The sequence below is a fragment of the Bos taurus genome, chromosome 15 (genome assembly GCF_002263795.3).
Source record: "Bos taurus isolate L1 Dominette 01449 registration number 42190680 breed Hereford chromosome 15, ARS-UCD2.0, whole genome shotgun sequence".
In the NCBI taxonomy this organism is placed as follows: domain Eukaryota; kingdom Metazoa; phylum Chordata; class Mammalia; order Artiodactyla; family Bovidae; genus Bos; species Bos taurus.
The window spans coordinates 43,961,615-43,973,759 of NC_037342.1; the positions used below are offsets into that span (position 1 = coordinate 43,961,615).

The following is a 12,145-nucleotide window of genomic DNA, read 5'->3' on the forward strand; positions in this document are numbered from 1 at the left end:
CTATCCCTTCTCAAGGGGAACTTCCTGACCCAGGAATTGGACCGGAGTCTCCTGCATTGCAGGCAGATTCTTTACCAGCTGAGCCACCTGGAAAGCCCAGGATTCTGCTGCTGCTGCTGCTGCGTCGCTTCAGTCGTGTCCGACTCTGTGCGACCCATAGATGGCAGCCCACCAGGCTCCCCCGTCCCTGGGATTCTCCAGGCAAAAACACTGGAGTGGGTTGCCATTTCCTTCTCCAATGCATGAAAGTGAAAAGTGAAAGTGAAGTCGCTCAGTCGTGTCCGACTCTTAGCGACCCCATGGACTGCAGCCTACCAGGCTCCTCCGTCCATGGGATTTTCCAGGCAAGAGTACTGGAGTGGGGTGCAATTGCCTTCTCCGAGGATTCTGCTACTGGGGTGTAATAAACATCATTCTTAAAATATAATCCTTCCAGTAAATTCAGAGGTATCATGCATATTTTTTTAAACCTTATCTGTTAACATAAGCAGATGGCATAAGGGTAAAGCACGACTTAGTAGAGACTATTTTGTAAGGGTGAAGAAAAAGCGGTACAAACAGCTTTTTTGATGGTCTGGCTTAATTCAGAATAAAACATAGCCTAGTGGTTTCCCAACCTAGCCTTGTAGTTTTGCATCAAGCTCACATGGAAGATCTTTTAAAAATGGTTTCATGAGATTTACTTAATCAGAATTCCTGGAAATATGTCCTATGAATATGTATTTAAATACAAATCAAAACAAATAGAACTCCCCAGATGTCTCTGATTTATAGCAGGTTTGGGACTTACTTGACCTAGAGACTATGCACTGATAGAGGAGGAGGTTATCTGCATACCTGTCAATTCTCTAACTGCTATTTCTCACCACCACAGGCATGAGAAAGTGGACAGTTTAAAGTTATTTCTTGGTAAGGCTGAGGAGTGTAAGACTGCACAGCTGCTGATTAAAGGCAGATTCATACACTTTACAGCTCAGTGAAGCAGATGGTACAGTTTATCTTCGTTTGTTGGACATTGTGGCACCAACACTCATGCTTGGATAAAGGCAGGGTTGGGGGAGACAGGCAGAGAGAAAATCCTTGCAGGCCATTCCAGACCCTTGTTAGACAACAGTTCTGTACTTCCTCAGAACAAAGTATAGCCAGTACCCCAAAGTTCTAGGGTATAGGACATGGTAGGGATTATTGAAAAATTTGTAATACTGACGTTACCAGTTGCTCACTAGCAGCCATTATGAGTTGTCAGGTGAAACTGACAGGAGGAACCCATTGCCAAAGGTGGACTTCTACCTCTAAGAAGTAAAATGAATCGACCTCTGTACCAAGTTCTTGGCTATTAATCAAATAAACTGTAGAGGACATCTGCCTGAATAATTAGGCTAGTGTCAGGAGAGTTGAATTTCTTTCCCCCCAGCTGCTAAAGAGCAGGACCGTGTCCACAGAAGCCATTCCTAGATCAGGTCAGAAATACATTAGCATACAGCTGGAGTCCGTGTTTCTAGCCTTTATTGCAGGCGGCATGCATTCAAATGGTCCACAGAGCTTTGCAGCTAACACATATTCCTGGGAAATGCCTTTTGATCTGTCAAGAGCCTTCTCAGCCCCTCTGTGGGGACAAACACCATGCACTTCGGGGGCCTTCCCCCAGCACCGATATTCATTTTCCTGACTTTTAGGCCAGCTCTGACCCCCACTGCGGCGCGAGGCTTACAGCACCAGCTCCACCTGGCTGCCCCAGAAAGGCTCGGGCCCTGAGCGAGAACTATGGCCTGGATATCCTCTCAGTTCTGTGATATCATTGCTATAAAGGTTTAATTTCCTGTAATACGTGTCTGCTCCTCTGTCCCTGAGATAGGGTTCTCAGGTCCCTCTCTAGGAGGAGCTGCTCGCGGGGACGCCCCTGAGCGCACCTGGGGGTCTCCCTCCTTGACAGCTCAGCTGCGGGGAGAAGGGCTTCGCGCCGGCCGACGCACTTTGTCCCCAGGCGGCCCCCGTCCACCTCCGTGCGGTTGCCCCGCCGGCCGAAAAGTTTCTCCAGGTGCGGAATTCCGGGCTCGGCGACCACCGGGACGGAGTGTGCGCGCCAGTCGGAAGCCAGCCCTCCCGCGGGCCCGGGTGAGTGGCCCCTGGCGTCGCGGCGCAGGGCGGGCCGCGCGGGATGGGCGGGCCCCGCGGAATGGGCGGGAGGGCCCCAGGCCGAAGCTGGCCCGGCCGTTGCTATGGCAACGCGCCGGCAAACCGGCCGCTGGGCCTCCGCTGCCCGGTCGGCTGGCGGCTCCCGCAGTCCTCTCGTAGTGTGTCCTGAGGCCCAGCCGTTGGGACCCCATTTCCCCTGGGTCGGCGTTTGGGTTGGTCCCTGGTTCATCTTCACCTTTTCACCTTGACCCCCACCTTGGGACGTGAACCTTTTTGAAATTTAAAGCGAACATACATACTCTAGGGTAAGTATAACACATCCTTAAAAGTTCTGAATTTGTGGCTTCCCTTCCGCTATCCGTCTTCTCTCATTTTTTTAGTCTCCTAGAGCCTGGCACCTAGGAGGACCTCATTGTATGATATAGCTCTTTCTTACAGCACTTAGGGTAGTTCCTTGCACACAGTGGATGTACAAGGAGATAGTATGCCGTTAAGAGCAGCCTCTGTGTGGACAGGTAATTCAAGCGCTCTACCTCAGTTTCTTCATCTGTACATGTAGTGTATAATTTCTACGAAGTGTGGTGGGTTTGAAGGAGCCTGTATGTGAAACCGCTTTGTGAACCGTAAATGTCCAGCCAGACTGTGATTTAGTTTGAAGGGATCTTTACATGCTGCGCGCTGTTTGATTCTCCAGGTCCCACACTACCAGCCAAGGAGGGAACCTTCTCTTTTGTCTGACCACTGAACTGCTCCAGTATCCAACCGGAAAATATGGTCATGCATCAGAAGAGGGCTCTGCCAATGGAAAGAAACATCGTTTCAAACTTAAACATTCTTTGTTTTAGGCACTCTTTCAGATTCCCCCACTTCACATTTCAACTGCCATGCAGATGCCTCACACATTTAACGATCTAGCTCATGTAAATCTCTCATATTCCTATCTCAGTGAATCATACCAACATCCATCTAGTTTGCAAGCCAAAAGTCATGGACTGTCTTTCCATGTCCAGATCATCAAGTTCTCTGTTCATTTTATGTTCAAACCAGACTGAATTCCATCCACTTCTTTTAGTCTCTATCATTGTCACCCTAGACCAGGCTGTCATGGTCTCTTGCCTGATCTCCTATAGTGGCCTCCAAACTAGTCTGAAGGTATTCACCTATCCTTTCAATATTCTCATCAATTCTTACCCTGCAGTAGGAGTAATCTTTTGAAAACTAAGATTTCATTTTGATACCCTTCTCCTCTCCCTTGCTTAAAGTCTGTCAGGATTTCTTACTACTTTTAGGATAAAGGTACCACTCTTTAATGTGCTCTATAAATTGGGTGACCATATATTTTATTACATGGACCAAGATACCTTTGAGAGTAAAAGAGAATACTAATTACACTGGGAATGTCGCTCAGGCAAATAGGGGCAAATGTTATTCCACTTTAAGGTCCTGTAGCCTCTACCTCCTCTATAGTGTGAAAATCTCTCAGTCATGTCTGACTATTTTTGGCCCCAAGTGACAGATTTTATTTTTGGGGGCTCCAAAATCACTGCAGATGGTCACTGCAGCCATGAAATTAAAAGATGCTTGCTCCTTGGAAGTAAAGTTATGACCAACCTAGACAGCATATTAAAAAGCAGAGACATTATTTTTTCAACAAAGGTCCATCTAGTCAAAGCTATGGTTTTTCCAGGAGTCATGTATGGATGTGAGAGTTGGACTATAAAGAAAGCTGAGCCCTGAAGAATTGATGCTTTTGAACTGTGGTGTTGGAGAAGACTCTTGAGAGTCCTTTGGACAGCAAGGAGATCCAACCAGTCCATCCTAAAGGAAATCAGTCCTGAATATTCTTTGGAAGGACTGATGCTGAAGCTGAAACTCTAATACTTTGGCCACTTGATGCGAAGAACTAACTCATTTGAAAAGACCCTGATGCTGGGAAAGATTGAAGGTGGGAAGAGAAGGGGATGACAGAGAATGAGATGGTTGAATGGCATCGCCAACTCAGTGGATATGAGTTTGAGTAAACTCCAGGAGTTGGTGATGGATAGGGAGGCCTGGCGTGCTGCAGTCCATGGAGTCACAAAGAGTTGGACACAACTGAGCGACTGAACTGAACTGAACTGGACTGCAGCCTGCCAGGCTCCTCTGTCCATGGAATTCTCCAGGCCAGAATATTGGCGTGGGTAGCCGTTCTCTTCTCCAGGGGATCTTACCAACCCAGGGACTGAACTCAGGTCTCCTGCACTGCAGGTGGATTCTTTACCATCTGAGCCACCAGGGAAGCTCCTTATCTTACACCAGGCTCCCCTTGTTCTCTGTGTTCCAGTTACACTGAGTCCTTTGTCTCCCATTTTCCCTCCTACTACAGGGCCTTTGCACATGCTCTTCTCCTTCCAGGTATTCTCTTCCCTCATCTTGTTAACTCTTGCTCATCCTTCACTTCTCAGATCAGATGATTCCCAGAAAAGCTGCCACTGACCACTCTGTCTAGAACAACGCCCCTCGGGGTATAAACTTTTCTGATACCAATTATATCTCCTTAGTAGCATCATCACAATTTTAATTTTCTCCATGTGTCTGATACATAGTATGTAGTTAATAAAATACCTATATGTTTTAATTATAAAGATTTTCCTATTCCATTAAATGATCTCAAAATAACCATCATGGTTAAGAGCACACTCCAGAGCCAGGCAGATGGAGAGATTTGAATTTCAGTTCTGCCACACTTCCTTATCTGAAACCCATGGGGCTAGTTGTGCTTTAAGATTCAGAATTTTTTAGATTATAGAAGGACAACATGGTTTATAAACTGCATCCCTTCTAGTGGGGTCTTGGACAGCACTCTGTAAACAAACACATTAATTTTTCTTTAGAAAGAAAACTTCACTCTAAGTGAGATAAGTAAAGACTATACATACTTTTACATGAGTTTAGGTCAGGTTTTGCCAAGAAATGGATTTGCCACAAATTTATGAGAGCATGTGGTATTCAGAGCTTTTGGATTTTAGGATTTAAGATAAGGGCATATGAATCTGTGCCAGTGTAACTTTAAACCAACTACTTAACTTCTTTGTGCCTCAGATTCCTCAACTGTGAAAAGGAGATGATACTAGTGTCTACTTACCTTACAAGTTCCGTTTATGTTGTTGGAGGAGTAATTGAGTTAATACATGTTAACTGCTTTGGACAGTGAATGTTACTTAGTCAGGGCTATAGAAGAATCAGCTCTTACTATATCATTTTTATTTGCCCCATAATGACACTATGGATGAACCATAATTTGTTATTTACTTATTGTTTGATAGTTATATTTCAAATACAGAAATGTAGAGATGAATTTCTTTATAGTTAAATCTTTCGAGTAGATTTTTGATTACTGAAGATCAGTTCCTGAAAATGAAATTACAGAGTCAAAGGAAGATGAATACTCTTCAAACATACTGCTACCTTTGGAAAGATTATACCAGTTAACCATCTTGCTATCACTTTTATGACATCTGTGTTAGCATTATTGTTTTTAAAAATCTTCAAATTTCACAGATTAAAAATACTATCTCATTTTAACTCATATCTTCCATTGGAATGTGAAGTCAAGTGGGCCTTAGAAAGCATCCTATGAACAAAGCTAGTGGAGGTGATGGAATTCCAGTTGAGCTCTTTCAAATCCTGAAAGATGATGCTGTGAAAGTGCTGCACTCAATATGCCAGCAAATTTGGAAAACTCCGCAGTGGCCACAGGACTGGAAAAGGTCAGTTTTCATTCCAATCCCAAAGAAAGGCAATGCCAAAGAATGCTCAAACTACGGCACAATTGCACTCATCTCACACGCTAGTAAAGTAATGCTCAAAATTCTCCAAGCAAGGCTTCAGCAATACATGAACCGTGAACTTCCAGATGTTCAAGCTGGTTTTAGAAAAGGCAGAGGAACCACAGATCAAATTGCCAACATCTGCTGGGTCATGGAAAAAGCAAGAGAGTTCCAGAAAAACATCTATTTCTGCTTTATTGACTATTCCAAAGCCTTTGACTGTGTGGATCACAATAAACTGTGGAAAATTCTGAAAGAGATGGGAATACCAGACCACCTGACCTGCCTCTTGAGAAATTTGTATGCAGGTCAGGAAGCAACAGTTAGAACTGGACATGGAACAACAGACTGGTTCCAAATAGGAAAAGGAGGACGTCAAGGCTGTATATTGTCACCCTGCTTATTTAACTTATATGCAGAGTACATCATGAGAAACGCTGGGCTGGAAGAAGCACAAGCTGGAATCAAGATTGCCGTGAGAAATATCAATAACCTCACATACACAGATGACACCACCCTTATGACAGAAAGTGATGAGGAACTAAAAAGCCTCTTGATGAAAGTGAAAGAGAAGAGTGAAAAAGTTGGCTTAAAGCTCAACATTCAGAAAACGAAGATCATGGCATCCAGTCCCATCACTTCATGGCAAATAGATGGGGAAACAGTGTCAGACTTTAGTTTTTTGGGCTCCAAAATCACTGCAGATGGTGACTGCAGCCATGAAATTAAAAGACGCTTACTCCTTGGAAGGAAAGTTATGACCAGCCTAGATAGCATATTCAAAAGCAGAGACATTACTTTGCCAGCAAAGGTCCATTTAGTCAAGGCTATGGTTTTTCCTTTGGTCATGTATGGATGTGAGAGTTGGACTGTGAAGAAGGCTGAGCACCGAAGAATTGATGCTTTTGAACTGTGGTGTTGGAAAAGACTTTTGAGAGTCCCTTGGACTGCAAGGAGATCCAACCAGTCCATTCTGAAGGAGATCGGCCCTGGGATTTCTTTGGAGGGAATGATGCTAAAGCTGAAACTCCAGTACTTTGGCCACCTCATGCGAAGAGTTGACTCATTGGAAAAGACTGATGCTGGGAGGGATTGGGGGCAGGAGGAGAAGGGGACGACAGAGGATGAGAAGACTGGATGGCATTGCTGACTCGATGGGCGTGAGTCTGAGTGAACTCTGGGAGTGGTGATGGACAGGGAGGCCTGGCGTGCTGTGATTCATGGGATCGCAAAGAGTCAGACACGAGTGAGCGACTGATCTGATCTGATCTGATCTGATGGTTTTTCTAGCGGTCATGTATGGATGTGAGAGTTGGACTGTGAAGAAAGCTGAGTGCCGAAGAATTGATGCTTTTGAACTGTGGTGTTGGAGAAGACTCTTGAGAGTCCCTTTGACTGCAAGAAGATCCAACCAGTCCATTCTAAAGGAGATCAGCCCTGGGTGTTCTTTGGAAGGACTGATGCTAAAGCTGAGACTCCAGTACTTTGGCCACCTTATGCGAAGAGTTGACTCATTGGAAAAGACTCTGATGCTGGGAGGGATTGGGAGCAGGAGGAGAAGGGGACGACAGAGGATGAGATGGCTGGATGGCATCACTGACTCGATGGACATGAGTGTGAGGGAACTCTGGGAGTTGGTGATGGACAGGGAGGCCTGGCGTGCTGTAATTCATGGGGTCATAAGGAGCAACTGAACTGACCTGAAGCCTTAAAAAATCTTGTTACTAGCTATTAGCTATTTCTTTTCTGTGAATTGCCTGCACAAGTTCTTTGATTGTTTTACATGGAGTCTCAGCTTTTCCCTGGTGGCTCAGGTAGTAAAGCGTCTGTCTAAAATAACTGAGACCTGGGTTTGATCCCTGGGTTGGGAAGATTCCCCTGGAGAAGGTAATGGCAATCCACTCCAGTACTATTGCCTGGAAAATCCCATGGACAGAGGAGCCTGGTAGGCTACACATGGGGTCACAAAGAATCAGACACGACTGAGCGACTTCACTTTCATTTTCCTTTCAGCTTTTTTTAATTGTTTAGTTTGATTTCACCTTTTTGGCCCAGGCAGGAGGAGCCAGTATGCTGGACTTTGACTGGAATTAGTTGGAATAGTTGAATTAGTTGGTATCCCTGGAGCCTGGGGCTAGTTGTTACTTGCCTGCAGATAGCAGAGCAATGTAGAAAGCTGTGTTGCAGAGGCTGGATCTTGGGGAAAATCTGAAGTCAAAATCAGGTTGTTTATGGAGTCTCCTGGCTAACAGGCCTTAGGAGAAGGAGAGCATCCAGATAGGAGGCAAGGAACTAAGGCAGAAGAAAGAGGCAGAGTGATCCTGAAACTCTGAGAAACTATAACATTTTTTAAAAAGGGACCTAGCAATTTCTTGTATGGATGAGGAGGGGAATGTGGAGGTTGGGGTGGGGGTGGCACTCTCTAGGCCAGACACTGATTTGTGTAAACTCTTTATAGAGTAAGGATATTAATCCTTGCTTGTCATGTTGGGGCGTTTCTCCTATAGTTGCCTTTTTTTTTTTTAATCTTTTTATAATTGCCTTTTCATTTAACTTATGGTGGTTTTTGATTTATAGAAATTAAAACAATTTTATATGATCTACTCATTAATCTTTTCCTTTTTGATTCATTGCTTTTTATGCTTAGGAAGTCTTTTTCATACAGAGAGCAGTTAACAAATTACACTTTCTTTAAAAATGTTATTTTGTGATGTCAGCAAATCAAGGAAGAGTTCATGAAAGTGAAAGTGAATTGAGTAGTGTGATTTCCAATAAAAAACCTAAAGGATGATAATATAAAGGTTGATATTCATGTCATCATATGTCTCCTTGAAGACAGAAGAAAAGAGCTTACACTGCTGTAAAAGACTGATGAAGACTTTTTCTGCCAGTGTCTGTCGTACATTGTGAATTTGTAGAACTGTATCCTTAGAGACTTTTAGCAGTGTTCTGAAAGAGAAGATGTGATCTCTGAAGATATTTTCTACTTCTTTTATCGACCTCACGATTCTATATAGTATTTCAAGCACCCACAGTTGTTAGATACTGAGAAATGATTTCCCTGTTCTTGTCAGAGGATATAAAAAGGGAAAATGCGATGTAGAATTAATTGCTGACCTACCAGGCATTGGTAAATTAGTATGCTTTAAGATGTGCTTCAGGAAGAATTTCCCTCCCTGTGGAGCTCCAGTAGGGATCAGAGGTGAATTGTGTTTTGCTTGGATCTGTCTTAGGGTTCAGAATGTGACGAGTTAACAACTGTATCAATATATCTTTTCTTAGTTTGTTAACTAAAATAAATTGTGAGGTGAATGACTAATCACCTCACAAATTCCTGCAGTTTTATTGACCCAAAGTTGTTTCATTTCAGGATGTTTTGTAAGATGAGGGGCAGTAATTATTAGAATTAAGTCAGACTGTCCTTTCTATTAATACTTATAATAGAGTAAATATCTTTGTTAATAACCGTAGACTTTTCAGTTGGACTATCAGTGAGGCTGTGGTATAACATCAGGAATAAAGCAAGTAAAAAGCACCTTATTGATGAAGACAGGTTGATTTAGAAATTCTGTTTGCCTTATTATTTGATCTAAATTATTTAGTAGATAGTAAAGAGTCCACCTGCAATGCAGGAGACTGCCAGCAATGCAGGAGACCCAGGTTTGATCCCTGGGTCAGGAATATCCCCTGGAGAAGGAAATGGCAACCCACTCCAGTATTCTTGCCTGGGAAATCCATGGACAGAGGAGACTGGCAGGCTACAATCCATGGGGTCACAAAGAGTTGGACACGACTTAGTGATTGAATCACAACTTTAACTATATAAGCTTCATTCAGCAAGTATTTAGTGGGTGCTACAATGTTCCAGGTACAGTTAATAGAATACTGTCTTATAGTTTTGCTTTTACATTGTATGTGTGCAGAGTTTGTTTGTAATTCAATATTCTTAACATGAGCTGTGTTCACCTGGAAAAACTGGTCGTTTGGACTCATACATATTCATTCAGAGAATCAAAGAAAAAGCCCTATAGAAGATGTTCATCCAGTCTCTAAGGTTGAGATGCTGGTAATTGAAAAGTTCTACTCTGTTACTTTGTCGTTATCATGGTGGAATGCTTGTCTGCAGCAACAGAGCTTGCTAGGAGAGAATCCATTTACCATTTACCAAAGGTAGCTCATCTGAGGCTCAGTTTCTTATACTTGAATTCTTTCAAGTCTGTTTGCTGTCAGCAAATCTAACATAGAGGCTCTTATATCTGCTCCAGGGAGTTCAGCTTCCAACCAGCCGAGATACTGGGAAGAAAGCAAATAAATATCCTTGGACGTTTTTTCATGGAAATCAAATTAATTTTTCCTCTCAATCTTCTTTATGTTGGTGTGCAACTTATGACAATAAAATGTAATACTTTTCATATTTGTTATTATGAAAGTAAACACCAAAGTCCAGCAGTGATTTTCAAGTTAACTTAATTGCTTTTCTATCATATCTCTTTGATAGTACATATGTTATAATGTGTACACCTAGCTCCTTTTTATACTTGCAGCTCACTTTTAAAAAACTGAGATGTAATTAACATACCATATAATTTGTTTTTAAAGTGTAAAATTAAGTTTTTCGTACATCACAAGGTTTTGCAATCATCAACCACTATCTAATTCTAGAATGTTTCATAACCCCCTAAAGAAACCTCACATCTGTTGGCAGTCACTTCCCATTCTCCCTTCCCGTAGCCCCTGGCAAGCACTAATCTACTTTCTCTATGGATTTGCCTGTTATCATGGACATTTTGTATAAATGGAATCATACAATATGGACCCTTTTGCATTTGGCTTCTTTCACTTAGCATGATGTTTTAAAGAATCATTTCTGTTGTAGTATGTATTCGCCCTTCATTCTTTTCTATAAGCAAGTAAAATCCCACTATATGGATATACCACATTGTTTTTATCCATTTATCAGTAGATGGCGATTTTGGTTGTTTCTTTTTCTTTTTTTGCTATTATGAATAATGCTACTGTGAATATTTATGTATAAGTTTTTGTGTGAACGCATCTTTTCATTTCTCTTGAGTATATATCTAGGATATCCAGGAGTAGAATTGCTAGTCATTTCTATGTCTGACTTTTTGAAGACTGCCAAACTGTTCTCCAAAGTGTTTAATAGTTGCACCATTTTGTGTTTCCACCAGTAATGTGTGAGGAATCTCATTTTCCACACCATCACCAATCCATCTTTTTGATTATAGCCATCTCTGTAGGTGTGAGGTGATACCTCATTATACTTTGGGTTTGCATTTCCCTTATGACTAATGATGTTGGACATCATTGGCTATTTGTATATCTTCTTTGGAGAAGTAGCTATTTAACTCCTTTGTTTATTTTTAAATTTTGAATTGTTTTTTTTTTATTCTTGAGTTGTAATAGTTCTTTATATATTCTGAATATTAGACCCTTATCAGATGTATGATTTACAAACTTTTCCTCCCATTCTGTATGTTGTCTTTTTCTTGTTGCCTGGTAGCGTCTTTTGAGGAACAAAAGGTTTTAATTTTATGAAATTCAATATATATGTTTTTACTTTGATTGCTTGGCTTTAGTGGAGAAGGGAATGGCAACTCACTCCAGTATTCTTGCCTGGAGAATCCCATGGACAGAGGAGCCTGGTGGGCTACAGTCCATGGATCACAAAGAGTCGGACACAACTGAGTGACTAACACTTGCTTGGCTTTAGATGTCATGTGTAAAAAATTGTTGCCTGATTCATGGTCGTGACGATTTACTTGTATTTTTTTTTCCTAAGAGTTTTGTGGTTTTAGCTCTTGTATTTAGGCCTTTGATCCATTTTGAGTTAGTTTTTATATATGTGTAGAGTAAGTGTCCAGATTCATCCTTTTGCATGAGGATAGCCTGTTGTCCCAAGACCATCTGTTGTAGGCCTCACATTATTTGTTTAAGTCAACTTGTAAGTCCTGTTGTTTTGATGAAACATTTGGCTGATACCTTGTCACTTCAATTAGATGCCACCATCCTACACAGAAGACATTCCAGACAAAGGAACATCTGTATTGCTAATTAGTACTTTGGTTACCATCTCTATGTAGGCTTACAACCTGGTGAGTAGGTTTGCAGGGGATGCAAGAAGCTTCAGGGCTGCTTCCCCTTCTAATTTAAGGCCTTTCATGTGACCCGTGGTGTTGCCT

At 42.2% G+C, this 12,145-nt stretch overlaps 1 protein-coding gene across 5 annotated transcripts in view; it reads left to right on the forward strand.

The window, feature by feature from the left end:
* Positions 1 to 2,025: 2,025 nt before the first annotated feature.
* STK33 (serine/threonine kinase 33) overlaps positions 2,026 to 12,145 on the forward strand; it is a 188,693-nt gene continuing 178,573 nt past the window's right edge. For 2 of the 5 annotated variants that reach the window (XM_005215977.5, XM_005215978.5), the window contains exon 1: positions 2,352 to 2,441. The gene's annotated coding sequence lies outside the window, so the exon portion shown is untranslated. Of the gene's footprint in view, positions 2,116 to 2,351; positions 2,442 to 12,145 lie in introns of those variants that run through there. The other 3 variants (XM_010812467.3, NM_001075908.1, XM_059874757.1) reach the window with 3 other exon arrangements.